The sequence below is a fragment of the Tympanuchus pallidicinctus genome, unplaced genomic scaffold (assembly GCF_026119805.1).
Source record: "Tympanuchus pallidicinctus isolate F22 unplaced genomic scaffold, pur_lepc_1.0 scaffold2, whole genome shotgun sequence".
Taxonomy (NCBI): Eukaryota; Metazoa; Chordata; class Aves; order Galliformes; family Phasianidae; genus Tympanuchus; species Tympanuchus pallidicinctus.
In genome coordinates this window covers 13644946-13664398 of record NW_026294721.1, presented here as the reverse complement: position 1 = coordinate 13664398, position 19453 = coordinate 13644946, and the positions used below count along the sequence as shown (strand labels likewise).

Genomic DNA, 19453 nt, shown 5'->3' with positions numbered 1-19453 from the left:
ATATTTTTTGCCCAAGACATTGAATGCAAGTAGTCCAAAAAATATTTCCAATGAACTCTGTCTTGAAGCTATGCAAATGGAACATGAGTCTGGTTTTTGCTACATGTAGAACTCTGTCAGTTATCTATTTTGTAATTAGAGTGCAGAGATTTTTGCATAGTGCTGACATTCTAATCACTGTCACGCGATGGTTAGGTAAGTGTTTTAAAAGCATCTAAGTATATGCTTTTGCATTTGTACTCTGCTGCTCTGAAGCTGCTTCAGGCCTGCTGTGCAAGCAAAATGAAACAAAATATTTAAATTTTCTTTTACCTAGTAATAGTTTCCAGTCCTCAGCTGTTCTCTGGTGAGCAAACTGCATGCTAGTAATGCTTCAGCTAGATAATATGAAGGATTTTTTATGTCCTGAAAATAATGGGATCAAATTTACAGTGGTTCTGTGGGTCTGTGTGTGAGGGACAGCAGCACGCCAAGCACACACAGAGAAGGGAGCAAGGAAGTCCATCAGCCTGAGGACCGCTTGCAACACACCCCTAAGAAAAATGAGAGGTACTTGAAATTGTGAGTAAAGAAACTGTTTCCTGCTGTTTGCTTCCTACTGCGTTCAGAGAGACAGTACATCGTGTACAGGCTTTGTAAATAAATGGGATTGCATTGGATAAATGCCTGCTTCTGTCACCTATTTGAGGCATAGCATGCACAATATAAAAAATCTACTAATTATCTCTAATTGCATTTATCTACAACATTTACAACAATGTCTTAGAATGTACTTAAAGGAAGTGAATTGACAGATGACACATTGCCGAAACTAAACTAGAGCTACATGACAAGTCTGCTTTGCAGTTTGGAGCCATAGTTACAAATTATTATATTTCTAGTAGCATCAACTTCTTCTGTTTGCTTTGTGTTCTCTAGTCAGAACAAAAGCTTGATAGTAATGGGATTGTAGAAAAGCCTACATTGGAAGAATGCTCTGGAAGCCATCTGTTCCAAGGACCTAGGTGGGCTCAGATGCTGTGCTCAGGAGTCTGCTCAGCCCTGTGATTTCAGGAGAGAGGTTCCCCCAGTGCTCTGGGTGGCCTGTTCCAACGTCCTGTTGCTTTCATGGTGAAGGGCTTTCTCCTATACCTGGATGGGTTTTCTCCTGAAGTACCTTGTGCCTATTGCTTCTTGTTCTGCCAACTGTCCTTTCTTCTGAAGAGAACCTCCATTTTCTCCGTTACAACCTTTTAGGTGGTAGAAGACTGTCTTCTCCCTTCAGCTGTCTCTTTTCTACACTGAACAAACACAATTATTTCACTCTTACTTCATCTGTTGATTCCTGCAGTCCTCTAATCATGTCAGTGGCCCTCTACTAGACACTCTCATTTTTTTTTAATGTCTCATTTGATCTGGATGGACTAAGACTGGACAGAGTATTCCTTCGGTTCCCTAATAACCCCGAAAACACAATTTCATTTTTGACTACTTACAATGAAACCAAAGCACAGAAGTTCACAAAACTTCAGGAAGCAAAGGGAGGTGCTCTCCTTATTTTACCCTAAAGCCCAATGACTTCAGCATTCACCCACAGTATGGGAGACCTGGGTTCAATTCTTGCCTTCTTTTGAAGAGTTGGACCCATGTTGCTTGCAACCCTGAGTGGTGCCCTCGGGTGGAGGCTGTAACAAGCCATGACATATTCCAGGGTTCCTTCAAACTCTCTTGATGCCACGGTAATATTTTTGTTTAATATACTTCTAGTATTTCTCATGACCTGCAAGTGTCTTACCTCCTCAGTTAACCTCTGCTAACTTGTCACTCGTGCAGCCTCTACTTTTCTTGCTTTACTTCAGAAATGCAAAAGCCTAGATAAATTCTCCAAAAGTTTGCCTAGGTCTGGTGTGATCTTTATGACATACTATGTCTTTGTGTTAGCTTTCTCTCCTTTGATGTGAATGAACTTGCCTGGAGTTAAGTGATTAGTCATCATTTGAATACTTCCATCTTGGTGTGCTGGTGAGTAAGTAGGGGCTACCTGAATTTAATTAAAAAGAAGGCACTCTCTGTAATATGTTTTTCTTTGAGCATGGTGGTACTTGGGTTCTTCATTCCTTTTGTACTTCACATAGCCTTATCTGTACAACATAGTAATTTGTGATGTGATAAGAAATCTGTTTTGTTTTTGTGGAGCCAGAAAAGATCTAAAAATGTTTTCAATTGCTACAGTTTTTCAACAAAAGACATGGGTATAATGTTTGATGTACTGGGTAATAAAATGTTGGTCAATATTCATTGCTACCATTGTTTTATTTTGGAATCCAAGTGCTGGAATGAAAAAAAAATACTCCAACAACAAGCAACACCAACAGTACTGGCAGTTTCCACAAACAATAAAAAATGCACAGTTGACTTCTCCACATTACATTGCACTTGCAGATATCAATGTATGAAAAAAAAGGATCATTTAAATTGAAGTAGTATGTTGAAGGAAATAATATGCCCACAGTATTTTTTCAAAAATAATTTTAAAAAGGAATTCAAAATTACAAATGAAACGTATTAATTTGGTATTTCTAGCTTATCACAAAATGGCTCAAATTGCCCTCCATTTTATGAACAAAACCAAATGAGTGGCTCATAGGTGTGTGCTACAGGTGTGCAGGTGGCAAATTCTGTCAGAATGGAGAACATTCATATTTTATAGCAATTATTGCAGTTTCCTCAAAGATGCGTTGCTATCAGTAAACTCAGAATGAGGATTTATTCCAAACATCATTAGAAAGAGAAAAAATCCAACACTTTAAGTTTTCTTAATCTTGGAACAATCTAAATAACATCTGTGGCTGGAAATTTCTGTGTCAAGCATGACATAAATCAGTATTGGACTGCTTTCTGATGCACAGAGCAATGTCAGTGACTGATCACCAGAACTCATGGGTACTTCAGTACCCTTTGTTTTTTGGAAACAGATTTTGGCAGCAGGCAGTATTATGTGCAACATAAAATCGACCATTTCTTCGGAACAACTTGTTTCCATAACTGAGTGCTAAAAGGGGAAATTTTAATGGAAACTGGAACTCTCAAGAAAATCCTGCTGGGTATTCTAAAGGCTATGCTTTAATGAGCACACAAGTAAGTTACCTTGGAGAGGAAAGCTAGCATAGTAAAGAAGGCACAAAGGTGATAATTAAACAAGAAATCAATATGTTAAATATGGAAAAGGGGGGCATAACTTGGAATGAAAATTGAATCTACAAAATGAAGAAGACTTTGGTGAAGAAAGAGGTAATAAGGAATTATTAGTGGGCAGTAGAGTTTCAAACAATAAGAAGGCATTAGAAATGTATTAGGAACAAAAGACCAACTAAATCAGGTATAGATTTCAGTCTTGCAGAAAGAAACAGAACAGATCCAGTGGCGGAAAATCAAAGCTTGAAAAATTCAATCACCATAAAGATGCAGTGAGAGTGATTACACGTAGGAATAATTTCCTATTGTAGGTAGGTGGTAAGCTTGCCATTGCTAGGAATTTAATCCAATTGGATACACTTTAATCTGACTCTGGGAACAGGCTTCTGAGTATAGGGTATCTGTGAGGATGGCTGTAGAGGTCATTTCTACTGTGCAATCTGTACCTCTGCGATTCATATTTGTTCTTTGTCACTCTCTTCCTTCATAAGCTGTGGAAGAGAACAGAAAGCTCTCGCTGCCCTCAATATGTTCCACACACTTGGCTCTGCCTTAAGACAATTACAAAACCTCATGCTTCAGGGCTACAGTGGCTGCTGACAAAGGGCAAGAGACTGATTGCTTAGGTTAATTCTGGATGTTTTAATTTCAAGTTGCTCTGAAGCATTAGGGATGGGTGCAGCTGGTTGCAAAACTTTGGCAAGCCGATGAAGAGAGGCCCTCTCTTTTGGATCGCTGCTACCTCAAAGTCAGAGCAGCAAGGACTGTGAAGTTGTTTTCTTTCATCTTCGTCAGGCATATATGAGACTGTAATTATGATCATTTGGGCATATCTTACATAATCAACACACTAGTGTTGCTGGAGCCTGAGACAGAGGCATCTCAGTCTTTTTTGGTGTTCACATGAGCTTAATTTTTTCAAGACTGAGAATTTTATTTTACAGTATAACTCAATTCACTGGAGAATACAGTGGTAAGTGGGCAAAGCGCTGCATTTAAGATTGCAAGTTGCCTGTTCTGCTTTAAATTCAACTGATTTATAAAGATCCTGCCAGCTTCATTTTGTCACAATATGAGTTATAGGTGACAAATACCATTCCTTTTTTTCCCAATACTGGCTGATTTCAGCCGTGATGCTCGATGGAGTTGCAGGGCTGCCACGCATGCTGCTCAAGTGCCTGTTTGCTATGATGTGGAACAGCTAACAAAGGGCTTGTTGTGCTTGCAGCAGCGTTGCCTTGAGTTCAGATTTTTTTTTCCTGCAGTGCTCTCTGCCTTTTGTTTAACAAAAACCTGCCTTTCAAAAGCAAAAATAAGAGACCTTAGAGTTCTTACACCTTGCTGGAAAGGGAAGATGTGATAATTTTTCTTACTGTTTTGGTTCTGTTGTTTTCCCATAAGGGAAAGTGAGGCTGTCAGCAGGCACTTATCATCATCCCGCTACACTGTAAAAAAAAGACGTGCAATTTCATCAACATCATGCTTTCTTCTTGAGCGTTTGAAGTAAAGGCAGCCTCATCTTACATGAACCAATGTGTATTCTTTTGTATTTATAAGTTCGAAGGAAGGATGCATCTTCTATTGCTATTTGTTGTATGTAAGTGAAATTGGCACCTTCATATGTTAATATACATATTGGCTTATCATGGAAGTCACCTTACCATCCTCTGTTGTACAGTTTATCATACATCATTGCTTTGCATTGTATGCAACACTGACTTACAATATACATACATGGTTAACTATGTATAACTGGGTTACAACATACCCACCATGGAACAGATAACTGAATACCTGTCTGCAGTTGTATGTGTTTGTGCAGGGATCTGTACACATGAGCTGCAAGCACAGGTAAATCTGGATGGAAACTTGGAGGTTGGTAAGTCAAGAGAGATAATGGGAAAAACCCAACAGTTCCAGATCATTCATTGAATGATGTAGCTAATGAAGAATTTTTGTTTCTTGAGCCATGATACATCCATGTTCTTCACATTCAAAAGCACTCCTGATAAGATTCCTCGTTTCTCATTAGTTTCTCCACCAGGGTGATACTGGTAGTTTTTCCCAAGGCTTTACACTGCTATTGCTTGGCCAAATGACCAGAGATGACCCAGCAAACCCTGTTCTGGAGATTCAGGCATGCAAGGCTGCCAACTGGTACATGTCCAGCATGGTCAGCAGCTGCTACCAGTTGAACCCATCTTACTGCTCTTCTCCTGTGCTAGCAACACACATTAATTACTTTGGGATCTACATTCCGTGATGTGCTAAATGTTGTACAGGTCTGTTGTAAGATCTTACTATTTTAAAAATGTCTACTCAATTCAATTTAGTTGAAGCTGAACAGATGTGACAGAGAGACAGTACCATGCATGCAAGCTTCATTTCCTCAGGAAGCCAGGCTTAAAAAATCTACCTAGGAAGACTTTCTGTAACTGTCTAGAAGCTTGCTGTTAATTATCAAAATGAAGAAGCAGAGTGAGCTAACAGCGTGTTGATTTAAACAATCAGAATCTGTATTTCAACAAATAGACCTGTTGAAAAGGAAAAGTAAAGTAAATCAGATTTGGGTGCAGTGTAACATGTTTAGCTTCTGTATCTGGCCTTATACTAATGGTCTCCAACCCTAAAAATCATTATCTACCCAAAATCTACAAGATGTAGGAAAGATAAAAGGAGCATTTTATTCCTAAGGCATCAGAACACTTCTTAACCTCTAGCTGAAGGCTGTTTGTTCAGACTAGGTCAGCCCGAAGCAGGGTTATGTTCCCCAGTGTCAGTGTTCCTGGGACTCAGGCAGCCCAGCACCCTTGAAAGATTGCTGCTCCACCAGTTTTCCTGCCAAATGTGCCTCCTGTCCCTTCCTGCCCCACAACATACCTATCTACGCCTGCTTTGCAGAGTCATTGTGGATTCAATAATACAAGAAGATGAAAAAGGAAAATGCACATTTCTTCCATGACTGTCCCTATGGCTAGACACCATTTTAAAGGCTCTTGCACTTCTGAAAATGGAGTTTTGGTTTATTTTGAGATCTAGCCTTCTGACATTTGTTTGCTTGCTATGTTGTGAGGCCAGCCAGGAAGTGCAGATTTTTACAAATCGCCTCTTGCATTTGGGTTAATCCAGGCCTTCCTGCACTTTACTTGGTTGTTGTAAGTGCATCTTATAATTTATACAGAATGCAGTTCATCTGTGCTGTGACTGGAAACATTAAAAGAAAACATTCAGTCATCGTTTTTGCATCTGGTGATGTGAACTGGGATTTTCAGAAGAACCCAGAAGAATTAGGCATTCAAATTTCATTAAAATGCTGTGGAAGTGAAGCATATAAACTCTATTAAAAAGTGCAGTCATTATCTATAACTCTTTTTCTTTCTCCATTTTAATTTGTGCATAAGTTTGCTTAGGGGAGAGTTGAGGACAAGGCCGGTTTTGCACACCCTCATCAGGGCTAAGGCACAGTCACATCTTAGTCATTTAAACCCATTTTTAAATGCAGCTTCATGTGCTCATCTATTAACTGTTTTTGTAATTAAAATATTATTTTCATAGCCATAGAACTGCTGTAAGCAACAGATCAATAAAAATGTTCATATCAATAGTTTGGTGAATATGATTTTGAAAATGTGTGGTATCTAAAATGTGAATGATTTGTACCTTTTCATCTTCTGAAGTCACAGAATCACAGAATGGCCAGGGTTGGAAGGGACCTCAAGGACCGTGAAGCTCCAACCCCCCTGCCACATGCAGGGCCACCAACCTCCCCATTTAATACTAGGCCAGGCTGCCCAGGGTCCCATCCAATCTGGCCTTGAACACCTCCAGGGACGGGGCATTCACAGCCTCTCTGGGCAGCCTGAAAGTGTTCATGTATACACAGCTAAATAAAAGTCACTTCAGAAAATAAAATGGCACTTGAGAATGTAAAAGAATTGGATATACTACATTTAAAATACAAGGAAACATGACTAAAAATTACATCTAATATATTTTCAGAGGTCTAACAACTCAAAAGTATGGTCTATATGCAAGAATAAGTAAAGTCAATATAACAAATGTATTGAAAAGCAAGATGAGAGATCAGTTGCGTGAAGAGTGAGTAGGTAGTAGTTTGTTCTGCAGTCAAAAGGACAGATGTGGCACTCCAGCATGTGCTTACTGCAGGAAGGAGTTAATATTTTTGTCAGCAGGGTTCAGCCCCCACTTCTTGCAAAAAAGAATTAATGGCCTTTCTGCCTGGTGATGAAAATAGATGCCAAATTTAAGTTGTTTCTTGAAGGCAGATGTAATTAGATCATGAAACTTCTGGCTTTTGAGTCTGAATAATAGCATAAGAATGCCCACACTAAATTAGAGCAGGATACTGTCTCCTAACTGTTTCTTAGGGGTGATGACAGGAGCAATGCAAGCATGAAGTGACACTTTCCCCAATTTCCATCTGTGTGCAATGCACATAGTCCTTGAACTGTGGATTTAAGAGCATTATATATTTAACAGCCCTTTCTGAATCCTTCCTCTATAGATTTTTCTAATTATTTATTAAACGCACTTACATTTTTGTCAGCCACAACGTTCTTATAGCAATAAACTATACAGTTTAGCTCAGTGTAGCTCTGAATTGTGTGAAAAATATTTCTGTTTGATTTAAGCTACAGTATTTGCTGCCTACTAGGTCTTATGTACGAGAAATAAGGAACAATTGTTTGTTACTTTCTGTGGGCTACTCTCAATTTTATATACAGCTATTATATTTCCTCTTAGTTATCTCTCTTGTTGATTTTTGTTGTTGTTGTTGTTGTTGTTTTTTAAATAGGAGAGCACTTTATTGAGCCTCACACTGTTATGGGGTTCTACTGCTGTTCATCTTCCTTGTCCTGCATACTTCTAATAGATCTGCGGTCAATCAGAACTACATGCAGTGCTTTGGATGCGGGTGCAGTCGGGGTTTGTATGGTGGTGCAGTGGTTTGTCTTTTGCCTTTTCTTTCTCCTATCTATAATGGTTGCAACATTTTGTTTGCATTTTCTGTCTGCTGGAGAGCGCTGGACAGATGTTTGCAAAGAGGTCTTAACAAGTAGTCCAAGATTCTTCCTGGAGTGATTATTTATAATTTATCACAGTGTATGTGCAATTGTGTGTTTTTCTCCCCCAAGTGTATTTATGTGTGTCTATCGATAATAAATGATGCGTGGTTTTATGTTACTGAATCACTCGGCATTCAGTATGACAATGCCTTTTGAAGTATTGACTGTTGTAAGCGATTTCTATCATCAGCAGACTTAGCCAACTCATTATTAATCCCCTTTTCCAGATCATCTGTGAATGTACTGAAGAAAACAAGTTCAAGTGCGGATCCCTGATCTCTGGTCTCCCATGGTGAAAACAATTTATTACTACGCTTCAACAAATCATTAATCTACCAAAGAATTTTCGTCCTTATGATAACTTAGTTTCTTTAAGAGCCTTTAGAGAGAGATCTTGTCAAAACACTTTGACTTCTGGAAATCCGAGAACATTACAGCAATCCGCATTCACCAACATGCAGGCTTCGTTCAAGAATTGTAACATCGTCAAGTTCATCAACCCATGTCAGGCTGTAAAACGTACATTTAGTCAGGTTTCTTCTGCAGGTATGACGTTATTTGTGTACCAAAAATAGTGGTGAGCACTTTCATTACTTGTACAGAGGCTTCTAGCAGTTAGTGACAGTTTCTAAGTGAACTTATTGCTATGCTGCCAGAAACTCCAGAGCGAGGCACAGATTTCCATTGACCCTGAATGCAGCATGGTTTCTTTGTGATAGAAGTCTTCTATTTATTTTCCATAAATGACATATCCCTGAAGCAACAGCGAGGGAATGAAAGTTACATTTTATCACTGTAACATTTGCAGAAAAGTGAACTGCTAAACTCCCTATTCATAATGAAACTTTGACTAGCCATGAGTTCTTAAAAAGCTTACCTGCAGGTGCATAGCTTTTTTTTTTTCCTTTAAAAATTTATATCTGAGCCTTATGAACTTCTGATTAAACTTTTAAAATAAATTAAGGGTGAGAGGATTAGACAGGGAATTGGAAATGAACTGTGGTATCTTTTGCCTCTAGCTCAGCATTTTGAAGGCAGCCCAAATGAGATGTGACAAAGTGCAGCGCTCTCGTTTCTTTCTGCTGACCTATGTGTAAGTGGAGTTTGGTCTCTGCCAAGTTCTTTGTGTGAACAGCCACGTCACCATCACTGCTGGTATAATTAGCAGTAATTAGCCCTTTGTTGGAATTTAAAATAAATAGGCCATGATTTGGATATCAAAGCGACTGAATTATCCACTTAGACCATCCCCTCTGTGGGTGAACAGCCTGCTGCTCCCAGCCCTCCCTTTCCCACAAAGTGACAGAAGTTATGAAGAGCTGATTTAAATGGTGGATATGTCCAGCCAGTGTTTTGCAGAATGCCATGTCCTGTTTGAAATATAAACTGTAAAATCCCGCATGACCGTCCCTCAGTGAGATAAATAAAGCTATGTTTTAATCTGTTAAGGGCTGTAGGAGCTATTGGGCATTTCCTTCCTGCCCTCGATGGAGGTGTGAAGAGTTCCAGAGGAAGCACTCACCAGCGGATGTTCAGAGGTTCCTGCTGCCTCAGCTGCCATCTGAACTTCCTATTGCTCTTTCTCAGGAGAAATTATTTCATTAATCTAGGTTAGCCCTATATGAGCATGTCTCTGTTTCTTACCTTGTTTCTGCTGCCTGTCCCACTGTCCCACTGCCAGAGACTATATTCAGACCTGTAGGTCTGACTCCCAGACGTTTCTCCTGGACTTTGTACACCACTGGCTGTCCTAAGAGAGGAAAGAAAAGTGTACTTTTCCAAGGGAGCACTGGATGCAGCTTTTTTTTGCATATGTGCCATCCATGGGCTCTCTGGTTATCTCCTGATCCTTTTCTCTTTGCTTGACTCTGAAAGCCCAGCTGATTCTTCTGTTCTCCCCAAAGCATCTGTGGATATTTCTGTAGCTTAGTTGCCTCTGTCCAAAGTTTTTCTTTTTTTTTCTTTTTTTTTTTTTTTTTTTTTTTTGAGAAAAGAGAAAGTCGTAGCACCTGAAAGTGTGCCAGTTTCCCAACCACTGATTGCCAGTCATTGGCTGGGTCAATAGAGACTGGGGTGGGAAAGGCTGGTCTTGCTGCAGGTCAGAGCAGGGCACATGAGATTTCTGATCAGAGTGTGCTGGCACAGAAATCTGTCAGTGCTCTTCTGGGGTGGTGGTCATTGTCCTAACAGCATCTGCATTATGATAATGGGAAAAAAAAGTTAATACTTGTTTCGCTGGTGTATTTCAGAACGAATTACTGTTGGCATTAGAGCCGACTGCATGCAATAGAAAACTGCACTGCTTTAAAAATCCTATGTGTTACGCCAACAGTGTAAGGGTATCCAATCTTCAAACACAGACACATGGTTTCAGAGAACAAAAACGCTAGGTGTTGATCTGGAAGAGAAGCAGTGTGAATCTGCTTTTCCCATATTTTCAACTAATGGCTGGCTATTTTAAATCTTTAATTTAAACAAATATTTGGATTTAGTTTCTGAAAAAGCAAAAACCTGCCAGCTATTTCAATGAAGGCAACGACTTAAGCTGTCAATACATCATTCCTGAAACAAGCATAATTTCAGCAATCAAGGAGGAGATATTTCATGTTTCCCACATTAGGTCAGCACTTTCATATAGAGAGAGTTCATATCATAATGATGTGCTCTGTGCAGGTGACTCATCTGCATCTTTTGGAGTTCAGACAAAGTGTCTGTGTTAGCTCTCTTTCCTCTACTACCTTCCACGTGTTTTCCTGGATTCATAACAGAATGATTCCTTCTGTTACATAAGACTGAAATGGCTTCTCATTTTCATTTTCTTTATAGATAAAGAGGCTTATAAATGTATTGAGTTACAGCTGAGGAAGCTAGAATACATGCTACATGAAAACCACCATAGATTGTTCCCAAATGATCTTGCTTAATTAAAAATTGTTTTTGCTTTGTGGTGGTCCAACTATTTTGACAATTATTTGTGCTACAGTGCAAAAGTGGAAATATAATCACACAGGGCTGAAGATGTCTAATAATGAAGTATTTATATTGAGTTCTGTATATGCCAGCATGGCTATGTGAATGCAATACACAAAGCCAGATGTACCATTTTAACTGCACAAGAATATATACAAGTATGTTTAAAATGGGTAGTGTGACATTTATGTGTATGTGTGTAGGTCTCACTGAAAGTAGTGCCTCCTACTTGTTTCCATGGAAGAAACAACTGATACAAAGAGCTCAATAACAGTATTTGATAGAGCAAGCCTTCAGCTGCAAAACACTATTTTTCAACATTGTCACCACTATTAGCTGTGCATTTTCACCAGGGATGAATAAGAGCCTGTGTGCCATGCTCATAAGAATCTGTAGCAGCAGAGATGACCCACTGTTTCACAGCTGCTATGATGGCATTGTTGCTAGAAAATGTTGCCCATGCAGTCCATCTTTCATTGGCCCAGACAGATGGAAGTCAGAAAGTACCAAACCTGATAGTAGGGGGATGTGGTAGGACAGTTCAGCCAAGGTACAGTATTGTACAGTACAGTACAATATAGTAAGACCTTTGGTGACTGCAACTGGACTGTTTCCATTTGAAATCTTTTCAGATGCGCTTTTCCCATTATCCTTACAATTCCATCTGTGTGCTTGTTTCAAGAAAATTATATGATTTTTTGGTTTGAGGCAATTTTATCTTCATAATCTTGTTAACTTTTCTCCAGCCTGTCACAGATTTGCTGACCAGTAAAGAAGTCCTTCTGGAAAGCCAAAACACACTGTTGTGAAACAGGCTGATTTGAGTTGGATTTTGAACAAAACTGTGCTCTCCACTTCATTAGTTTTATTAAGTGAGATAAAAGGGTTATTATAGTACTGTTAAATTAATATCTCATCTCTTGATGGCAATCATGCTTATGGCAAGACTGTTACCACCACTTGTAGTGCTGGAAAGTACTATGAAAACTCCAAGAAACCAAGATCTGACTATACACCATCAGGTAATATCTCCACGTTAATGTGTGGAAGGAGAAATGAGTTCACCTCTTTTGGAGTTAAGAAAGATTATGGTCATATCAAAATTTATGCTAGCTTCATTTTAGCTGATACTGAATATGAGTATTTTTTGCAGTGCAAGTTTGAATGTAAATGTTAGCATTTTTTCACACTTTTTAGTTGTGAAACAGAAATCATTGAATATCATGAGAAATAAGAAACTCCCCCTAAGGGTACCATGAATTTCTTACATATTGCCACATCCTGCCAGCACTAAACAGATCTCTTAATTGCACCTAATCTGGGTTTCCTTAAATACAGTTCTGCAAGCACCTTACCAATTTCTGTTTAGCAGCAATGTTCTACTTCACTCAAACTCCTGAGGTGGAAATTTCTCTATACTCACTCCCTGGGAGGAGCAGCTTCTAGGAAAAGGTGGGAATAAAACTACTTCCACAGTTATGTTCAGCACTGTTTGTCATCATCTCATGATGAGTTTAGAGTCCTGAGCAAAAGCACCAATAGTGTTTTTGAGTAAACAGACCCTCAGACTAATGTTTCACCTCTCACTTCTGGTGTACCAGAATTAGATTATGACTGATGAGGTGGAGGTAGAAAACTTTGCTGGTATTCTGGCTTCCTTAAATTTAGCTTTCCAGTACACTGTCAAAAAGGTTTCCTGAGTTGCTTTCTTATCATTATCTTCATGTGGCATTTATTTGCGTAATTCATTGTTTACTTTCAATTTTATTCCACAGCAATTGCATTCTTTTTTCTAACCGTTCCATTTTGTAATCATGTTGTGAATGAAGCCAGCCCAAGAAATGTTTCTATTTATAGGTGGTGATGGGCTCCACAGCCCACCTTTTGATAAGTAAAGAACAAAATTGCTAAACTGACCTGTTTGGGCCAATCTAAGGGAACATGTTATCTTTAGTCCTTCTTTTTGTTTTGATAAAAACCTTTCCCAAGGGAAAAATGTCAACATATAACTGAAATTAAGCTTGTTGCAATCCCTGCTCTGCCATGCAATTCATAAATTCATGGATCTAGAAAAGAGCTTGAAAGGATGTTATCCATCAGAAATGATACTTCTGTATGTGCAGTGCCTATCATAAAAACTTGTGTTGGCTCTACATTGAATTAGCTTGTCTATGAGTGTCGAATCCTTTTGGGAAAAGATGAAAGAACCATAAAATAAGTTTATGTTGCTCAGTACCCAAATGTTATAAGTGGCTAATACAATAAGAACAAAGCAGTAAATTTGATCTTTTGCAACATGTATATTTAACAGCTATAAAAACTACTTCTGAGTTTGTTGATATTACACTTTTGTTTTAGGTGCTGCCTGCCATATATCTGAATTACTTAGACCTCTGAGTAAAGCTAATCTTTCTTCCTAGAACCAAGCATATAACTTTTAAAGTGACAAGAAATCCCCCACAGAAATTACAGAAAAACAGAATAAAGCAAATGCTTGCTATTCAAGAGGTTTGCCATCACAGTATCTGAAAACCTTATTATAAAGGTAATAAGCAAAGCATGACTACTCATCTGTCTTATTTTGTTTTTTATCCATCTTATGGAAAAAGAAATGTGCATATTAGAATATTACGTTTGTTTTGATGAATTTTTATCCAGTAACATATGTTGTGCTATGCGAATGTATATATAAATGAAGAAATATGCTTTGCATTTGGAATAAAAGGGTGTCAACCACTTTCTAATTTTTATGAGGTCCTCAGGAAAACCCTAAATCTTTTCTCCCTACAATGAGTTGTAATCTTACTGTGTAGCATTCATTGTGTAATTGTTGACCATGGTCTTTTCTCTGGCAGTGTATTGATCTTAGTCCCAGGACATGAAATGCCTTACAGAGCAAGACTTAGCACATTCATTGTCCTGTGGGAAGATGCTGGAGAAACTGTAAAGCCAGTGGGTGGCATTTGCAATAGCTTCTGTTGTGGAGGAAGGGATCTGCTGTCTCTGTAGCAAACTGGAGCCACCACAGTGCTACAGATCTCTATCCTGGGATGCGTCATCCAGCCAAGGCCAATAGAAGAAGCTTGAGTAACTGAGGTCTGCTGGCTGGCAAAGTGTCTTGGGTCCAGCTGGCATCAAGAGAGCGCGCTGTGCATGGATGTTGCCCTGTGAGAGCTTTATAGCCCTGACGAATGCAGGAGTATTGCTGGAGTGTGGACTGAGTTGGTAAACAAGTCTTATCTGGGTGAAGGGATCTGCACGCTCAATGCTAAACTCTAAGCTCTTCCCTCTGACACAGCTATTGGCTTTTTGATTGTTTATCCTTAATCTTATGTAGAGATTGCACAAACTGGAAAAAGGTAGTGTGCTTTGTTTTAATAGGACAGACATTTGAATTCTGAATGAAGGCTTTGAAAACATGAACTTGTGACACTAAACTAACTCTGTATAACCTTTGTGTACTTGCTGAGTTATTTGCAGAATTAGTTTTGGGTTATCTTTTTTCTTCTTTCTGGGCAGTACATATACAGTGCTGCAGTATTTCTATCCTCTTATCCAGGTGCAAATGGGATCAGAATCAGGGAAGGGAACCCAGCTGGCATTGATTTAATCATGCTGGCACTGCCCTCGTTCCTTCCCCATCTCAAGTACATCTGATGTGATTTGGCATCTGGGGTAAACTCTAGGCAGTACTGTGTGTGTGTGTCAGGATACTTTAGACCTCATTGCTGGTTAAGGTGTTACTGTCTGCTCTGCTTTCTAGAAACTGCCTCTACATTTTGGCATTATTAGTTGGGTTTGACTTCTGTGGCCCTCACTTATAAGTATCTTAGTGCAGAAGTCATTTTTCTCTCTCTGTTATAAACTGTGTTCAAGCATAGTCTTTAAATTTGATAAGTAGATGTGCCACAGTTTTGAAACTCTCATTTCCTTCACTAAGCCTAAAATAATTTGAGGTAGTTGGTTGTGTGGACAAAGTTTGATCCTTGATTCATACAGGAGCTGTTTTGTGATGTGTATTCCATCTAAATGGTATGGTTTTGTTTCACTTGTACTGACTTTGTCATGTAATGAACACAATGGATTGGATGCCTTAGTCCAAAAATGTGTTTTTATGGCACAGTTGCCTAGAGCACCAAATTTTTGCACTTCTGTTGTGTACAAATCCAAACAGGTAAAACCCACTTGCTCTATTCATTGCGTTATGTGTAGATTTAAATATCTTGTGTGCAGGTATTAGTCACATTCCAAGACAAGTTCTTAAAAAGAAAGTCATTCATATTCCACAACATTAGTTTTCAATTATTGCCTAACACATTTAGTACTTTGATGCCCTTCAACTCTCTAACCGTATCTCAGTGGAAGTCAATGACTATTTGCTTTACTTTATCCAAAAAGACAAAAGTAGTTTTATGTCATTCCTAAATCTGCACATCATATTAAAAATACAGTGCTTTTTCTGCCTGTTTTATACTGTGTCCATTTTGTGTCACACATGGAATCTCAGTCAAAATACTTCAAGTTGTTTCCTTTCTTGCATAAAACCTTCTCCAGCCACATGAGGAATTTACTCATAAAAAAACCCCCACAACACTAAACACCAAGTAATTCTGTACTAATAAGTGATCCAATAAGCTTTCAATTCAACAGCAGTACAACTATTGCCTCCATAAGTAAAGTTGGTACATTTTGAAGGAGGGGAAGAGTACTGTAGCTTGTTTTCAGAATAGGCAATTACCTGTATCACTTACCTGTACCACTTAGGTTCTGGAGAAGCAAGGCTGTGAAGGCTCTGAAATCTGAAGATACTCCTATTTTGTAGAAGTTGGTTGTACATATTGCCACTATAATGATTCTTAGGACTTCTGAAATGTAAGGAACATGCAATGTTATTATCTTGGCAGTCCTTCCCAGGTGTCTCATTAGCTAGCAGTCCTGCTCATATCTACTGCCACATGTTAAGGGTGCAATGGCCAGAATCCTTTTTACAGCAACAGAGCTGTAGGGTGTTGTCTTTCTGGCTTTTCTGGTAGTAATTTCTGCATTTTCAGTGCAAGGCTGGAATTTATAAGTTCAGTGATTGTTTTACTCATTGACCATCCAGAGTTTATACATACTGGCAAATCTGGCCAGTCTGGAATGACTGAATCTGGTAAAATATGGAATGACTGAATCTTCTGTTAAAACTCAAAGTAAAAAGGAGTATTTGAGGTTTTTCACATTCAAGTTTCCTCCATCTCTCAGTTTTTAGTACTTTGTGTTCTTGGCAGCTTTTGGAAGGTTCAGAAAGCACAAACACTAAAATATATGGGGACACTTCAGTTACAATTATCTTCCCAACACTGGCAATCCCAAATCAACCTCAAACAGCCTGAAAAGAACTTCTCAACGTGAGAGGAAATTCCAGAGAATTCTATGCAAGCTTAAGTATACTGGTAATGGTATTGCAATTTGGAGGATGGCCAAAGCAATGCAGGAGAGCAGGATGCACAGAACTGTCAGAGTGGAGTTCTAATAAACAATGGCTGCTGCAGGTGCCTAAGTGTTGGCAGTGCTTTTTTAGCCCACTGCAGGACCAGCAGTGAAGAGACTGAACCAGGAATGACCTAAGAACAAACCAGGAAGCTGGGGCAAATTAAAGTCAAGAGGTTTCTCACCTTTACCCACTAAGCCAATCTCAGTAAACTCCCAGCAGTGAAACAGTTAATGGAGGTACTACAACAGCTAGTTTCAGATTGACTTGCTTAAGATATTTCTGGCACAGAAGGGAGTTACAGAAACTTTTTAACATATTCCCACGTGCTGGTGTTTAAACAGAAATGAAGAAATAGAGCAGGACTCTTGGGGTGGGGTGGTCATGTTTTTCTCCTGCACCGAGTCTCACTAAAGCAAGACTTCATCCTGACAGTGTAAGCAAGAGCGTGGTCCTCATCCCTTCCTTCAGCTCAGTGCTCTGTGCACATCCCACTCAGGAAGAAGATTATGGTGTTTGCCCTAGTCAACACGTGGGTTTACCAGGCTCTGTGCTTCCCCACTACTGGATCCAAGAGCAAAGTGTCAACTTTTTGCTTGGTCTTCTTGGTCCTTGTGTGCTACACTCTTAAAAGTGCAGATCAGGCAGCTATCAGAGCAGGAATTATAGCGTTCTAAAATGCGACAATTTCATATTTCACAATTAAACCGATGGGGACATTAAAGAAGGGTTGCTTTTGTAAAAGAATACAGCATGGTAAGAGATAATCTGCCTTTTATTAGGTCAGCTGGAAATAAGGCTTGAAATACGAATTTCTGTGTTTATACAGGATAAAATCCTATCCAGTGTTTCTGATGTCACATAGTAATATTGGATGGAGATAAGATGATTTACATTTATTGCATGTCATGTAATGTAATAATCACCTAAAAAAGCTTTCCTTTCTCCTGATTTAAAAGGAGATCACATTGTGCCAGGAAAAATATGAAAATAACAGATTTTGTGAACAGTGGGTATGCGAATGTATATTAGCTTACAATGCCTACAGTTTGGGAGAGCGCAGAAAAGATGTTTATTCTCAACCTGATTTTTTTGAATGCTCAGTAATAAAACAGGTACTTCTAAAGAATTTAAACTGGAAAATTAAGGGTTTTATAAAACAATGACTAATTTGTGGAGGTGTGTTTTTTAGCTAGTTTTATATGCTTAGATAGCGGTAGAATTTGCCCTCAAAGCTGTTAAAACTATAGTAATTTTGCACAATCAATGATTTCTAACTGTATTTATCAACCTTAGTATTTAGTGGTCCATGTATATTGCTCACACATCAAACTGTATGAAAAAAAATAGCACAGCAAAACATCAGAGTGACAGAGGCAAGGTATATCTGTGTATACACTCTATCAACTTTTTATGTAAAGTGTTGTTTCCTAATGCTGGGATTTTTCATGCTTTGTTTTCCCAACTAAGATCAGGGCCGCTGGTGGAACAGCTCCATGAAGAGAAATGTAAGCAATGCTTTCATGACTAATTCAGAGCCTGTGGGCTGGAACACTCATTTGGGTAATGAGATAATATCACCATCAGATCTTAAATAAGAGTTTCCAACATTAGAGTATGAACAACCACGCTACTTGCAATGCAATTTTTTGTTCTATTTGGTGTTGTCCTGGAAGTACTAAATCATTTCTCATCAAGGTGTTTTCAAAATCTCATGTGATCTTTATGGTATGACTCATTTGACAGCATTTCTAGTGGAAAACCCAGTAAACTCTGGGCTGCATTCCAGTAATATATCACACATGATTGTTTTATACAAATTTGGTAGACTTGAAGTGACTTAGACTGGTAGACTTGAAGTATATATGGGTCCCATGTTTGCCACCTAATTCTGTTATTCATTTAAAAGCCGTGCTTCAAAAAATGTGGAATAAGGTCAAAACAGATTTGAAATTAAAGTTAGATCTCTGTTATCTGTTTGCTGTTTTTCTTGACTATATCATCTATTTAAGTTTTAACTTTTAGACCAGTGATAGATTGAAATGTGCTTTGTTTTTGTTAATGAAAGGTGGGATTTCCTTCTATTCCCTTGTGTCTAAGACTTGCATCTCTAAGGTGGCATGATGAGTCATTATAATGCTAAGAGAAGTGGTAATATTTCTCAAAAGAAACTGGTATCAAATGATGCACAGCGATCTCTTGATGCTACACTGTTGTGGTGTCATTGGTGGGAAATTCCTGAGTGAAATAGATTTAAATAAAATATAAGAATTTTAATAAAAAATTGAATAAAAGAGAAGAATTTTGTTTTTTTTTTTAAATATTTTTGTTTATTTTATTGCTGAATTTCAAGTGTTGAGCATGCTGTAAATTTTAATTTCACTCATTCCATACAGATGAATACAAGTGATATTCTGGGCAAAGAAACCACACAACAACATGATCTTAACTGTGTGGAAATGGTGGGGTCTGAGTTCAGTGTTACCACATAGCAATGAGATCTTGGAATTGTAATGAATAGTTCTTGCAAAAGCATCAGTAGGAATAAAAAATATAAATTGAATGTTAGGAATTATTAGAAAAGAAATAGAGAAGAAAAGAGACTGCATAAAGCCCTACAGTCTGTGTTCCTTCTTAAAAACGGTGGTACAGAACAGAGAAAATTCAGATAAAGGCAATAAGCAATGTGCGCTAGCGTCATCACATAAATGATGACTCAAATTTTGAGGAAAAAAAATGACCATTCTTC

At 38.5% G+C, this 19453-nt stretch overlaps 1 long non-coding RNA gene across 3 annotated transcripts in view; it reads left to right on the top strand.

Moving 5' to 3' along the window:
* Positions 1-18937, top strand: part of LOC128080751 (uncharacterized) — a 31799-nt gene extending 12862 nt beyond the window's left edge. The window contains exons 2-4 of one of the 3 annotated variants that reach the window (XR_008206872.1): positions 7991-8121; positions 8489-9354; positions 13652-16982. This is a non-coding gene — a long non-coding RNA (uncharacterized LOC128080751). Of the gene's footprint in view, positions 1-7990; positions 9355-13651 lie in introns of all 3 variants that reach the window. The other 2 variants (XR_008206873.1, XR_008206871.1) reach the window with 2 other exon arrangements.
* The last annotated feature ends 516 nt before the right edge of the window (positions 18938-19453 follow it).